The sequence below is a fragment of the Triticum aestivum genome, chromosome 5B (genome assembly GCF_018294505.1).
Source record: "Triticum aestivum cultivar Chinese Spring chromosome 5B, IWGSC CS RefSeq v2.1, whole genome shotgun sequence".
Taxonomy (NCBI): Eukaryota; Viridiplantae; Streptophyta; class Magnoliopsida; order Poales; family Poaceae; genus Triticum; species Triticum aestivum.
The window spans coordinates 461670791-461674619 of record NC_057807.1 but is presented as its reverse complement, the minus strand read 5'-3'; the positions used below and the strand labels follow the sequence as shown (position 1 = coordinate 461674619).

Genomic DNA, 3829 nt, shown 5'->3' with positions numbered 1-3829 from the left:
AATGACAAGGTAGAGCTACAAGGTAAGCTAAGGTTAGCTTGAGCTTCTTGCCAGTTTGTCTACCGGCAATCGGACCATCTGCAAGATTCCCATAGAACCAACTTCACCAACACACTGCCATCAGGCAGGAGACCAACATGAGTCGTGGTACTATACACATGGCAACCAAGTTAGACAAAATTATAGAAAACTTGAAAATTTCCCTTCATTGGAAAATCAAATAATTTGAAGACAAATCACGCGAAATAGATTAAAAATGTTTGATATGTTAAAAATGTATAGGCATGGTATTTCAGAAACTTGGTTTTAATTAAAAAAAGGTATTAAATAAAGATTTGAAAGTAACATCATAATGATAATAATACAATAAGTTCAAGAAAAAATAAACATATATAGCTTCTTAGAAAATGGAGTGTTCCGGAAAAGTTGTTCAAATATATGAGAATTTCGAAATATTTTTTTTACTAAGTTAGAGGGTTTTCCATAATTCTCGCAAATTGTATAGTTTCTAGAGTATGTCCAATTATTATGCAATTTGCATGTTTTGGAGTTCTTATGATGTTTTATATATTGAAAAATTTATTTTTCTATTTTTTGCATCTATCTCTCTCCCTTCTCATGGGTTTCTTTTTGTTGATTGGATTGCCAAATAAGTACAAAATCACTACCATACCATCCATAAAAGTTATTTGAGTGTTGTTAACTTGTTATCAAGAGACAGAACTTGGACTTTGCCAACAGTTAAGAACCAGAGATATACTTCCCTTTTCTAAATAGAATTATGTTTGACGAAATGGAATATCCTTTTTCGATTGGGTATGGCTCCAACCATTCCTGGTGCTCGCCCACTGGTCAACCATATACATATTTTAGTTAATGCTCGTATAGTCAATATACCAAGTTTTCGTTAAAAAAAACCAAGATATTATTACTACGAAAGATGATCAAAGATCAAAAGGTCTGGTTCAGAATTATATTACTTCATCGGACCCGGGAAAATTGCCAAAGCATTGGACGATTGACATATTTGAATATTAAATAAAATCCTAGATAGGAAGTGGGTCGGTTTCAAAATAAATGAGTTGTTATTGTACAATATTACTCCCGTCAGACTTGAACTTAATGAAAAAAGGGAAGGTTCATAGAATTTTCTTCCCCTTCCCCTTTCCCCGAACTAAATCACCCTAAAACCATTACCATTAATTCATATTTTCCCATCAACTAGCTAAAATTGATTAACTCTAGGATTAGGATCTTTCTTTTTTCCTTTTTTCCTCTGTGTATTTTACATACCACTGTAATTGATATGGAGAATTTAAGCAAAACAGGATAGAATTAATGCTCATTGGAAGGTCAAGAAACCTTGAAGATGAGCTCCGGCCGAGCAAAATGGAGATGAGAAAACACTCAAGATGTCCAGCGTGTGCTTATTAAACCAAGAGTTCACAGTAACTATTCTTGTCTTAGCAATAAAGTCACATCAGAATTTCAAAAGAAAAAAGTTAAGCCACATTAGGCTTAGTGTCCTAGCTTAATTTCGTGTCCATCCTCCTTGGTTAATTGTAAGAATCGTTAGTGGAAGACGCCGCACGTTGTACCCCCGGGTTGAAACTGGTGGCGTTTTTACAGCGGTGCCCTGAGATGCAAAAGAAAAGGTGCCTCAAAAACTTTTAAACTTCCATTTATTTATTTTTTGCGTGGGACTTTCAAGCGTTTCCGAGGAAGGCACAAAATATCTCTCTAGCCAAAGGCGATTTTGTCACTCATTTCTTGCCGCCCTCGATGAACCTGCCCAAATTTCCTTAAATAAAGAAAGAAAAGAAAACACACACACACACACACACCACGCCAAATTGACGGGCATTAGGCAGCGTACGAAACCCTTCAAGCTCAGATTAGGACTGATGCGCGTGGTCGAACTCGATGCGTCGCCATGTATACTGCTGCGAGTTGAGATCGATGATTTGTGTGGGCCTGTAGCTAACAAGTACCGTTGTTTCGCATGGAACACAACGAAGGGGTGGTGGCGCAGTTGGCTAGCGCGTAGGTCTCATAGCTAACAGTGAGTGATCCTGAGGTCGAGAGTTCGAGCCTCTCTCACCCCACCTAAAAATGGCCATTTTTGTGATGAAACGCTCAGTGGCAACTTGGGTCGCCATATATATATGCACCTGAACCATCAGGTGAATCGAGCATGTCTGAATCAGGTCTACTTTTTTTTCAAAGGTACTGAGCTACTGCACCGTCTCACTATATGCAATCCTACCTAAGTGCAGAATTATACTCCAAACTGTATCTCTATTTTTTTGAAACTGCATGTTCTCTGACGGCAGAGGATTCTTACACTCGTGTGCGGTTAGTTATCTGAACTTACCAATTGAGTTGCAGACCTACGTACAGCTAGTTGGTGCCGTAAGGCACTACTGTAGGCCAGGTTTCATGCTGGTAGGCTAACCATACGGAGAGCCGTCGACGTCGCGGACGTAGGCAAGCAAAGCTAGGGTGGCGACGGCACGCACACTGCCGTCGATCAGCTGCTTCACTGGTCACTAGCTAAAGCCCAGACCGATCCGTCGACCGCGATATGACCTGGCGCCAGTTCGGCGCATGTCCCGGTTTGTGCATGTCTGCGTTGGTTGGCGAACTATTGGTTGAATGAAATGGTCACTAGCTTGCAGTTTTCGGGGGGCGCCAATGTTTTGTGGCACGTTACGTGTGATTGCACTAGCTCTTGTAGATGCTCAATAACTCAAATATGCATGGCTTTTCCTTTCTAGCCATGTGGCCTAAAAATGTTATTGTGTGTAGTACTGGTACCACATCTACAGAGGTCAATGAGGGCAACGTTATCTATGATTTGTTGGAGAAGAAAAACAGCATGCATAGTTCTACGAGTAGCTATCATATGGATCCCATTTTTGGTACTCCAAAAGCGTAATGGAGGAACTAGTAGGAATCCAATAAGTTCTTAATAAACATTTCTCGATCTGTCGGAGGGATCCAATAAGATAGCTTGTCGGTTTCTTGACAAAAGGGACACTGAAAGCAAAATGGCAGTGTGCTTTTCACAAGTATAATTCCACACTACTTTAAGGGAGTATGAGTGTCTTGCTGCAAAGTGTAATGGAAGTTGGGGAGGAAGTGAGAAGCAAGCCAAAATGCTGGAAGGCAAGCAAGGGAATGATCCCTAGAAATGCATCCATGCGTTGGGATGCACCGACACCCGATCGGTCGGGGCAAGCTAAGCTCTGGGTGAGTCCATGCAGACGAACCGGGCCAGGAAGTCGTCCTCGTGCAGGATGTGCATGGACGTACGCGTGCCACCTCACCTCACCCTCCGGTGTGCAGTCCAGTAGCTAGGCAACTGCTCTGATTTTGTTAGAAAAAAAAGGAAAAAAAAACGAATGAAGGGATAAGGGGGCCTTCTTTATTCAGCAGGTGCAAACACCACCACTTTGGATCGATCGGATGAATGCCACCAGTAAAAAAGAATTCAGACGAATTGCCTTTTTCTTGTGTCTCGCTCATGACCGATCCTTCCATTCCTTGACACTACTGTAAATGGGGCTACTTAATTACCACTTGCACAACATTGTGCTAATTAAATGGTTGTATAAACTATTACCGAGAAAGGTGTTGGACCAGAGTTGCTGCATAACAAATACCTAAACTCCAAAACGTTATCTTAAGTCGATGTTAAGCCTACCGATTCATTATTTTGGAGGGGCTTAATGAAGGTCAATCATCCTTTATTTAGAAAGGTTCATCTAAGGTCGGTGACAGCCAATCAACAGGTTTTTCGGAAGATACCTGGTTGGGTGACACTCCA

The 3829-nt window shown here is 41.1% G+C and overlaps 1 non-coding gene across 1 annotated transcript; it reads left to right on the top strand.

Moving 5' to 3' along the window:
- The first annotated feature begins 2017 nt into the window (after positions 1-2017).
- On the top strand, positions 2018-2105 carry TRNAM-CAU (transfer RNA methionine (anticodon CAU)). The gene is given in 2 exon segments: positions 2018-2055; positions 2070-2105. It is a non-coding gene; the product is annotated as a tRNA-Met (tRNA).
- Positions 2106-3829: the final 1724 nt, after the last annotated feature.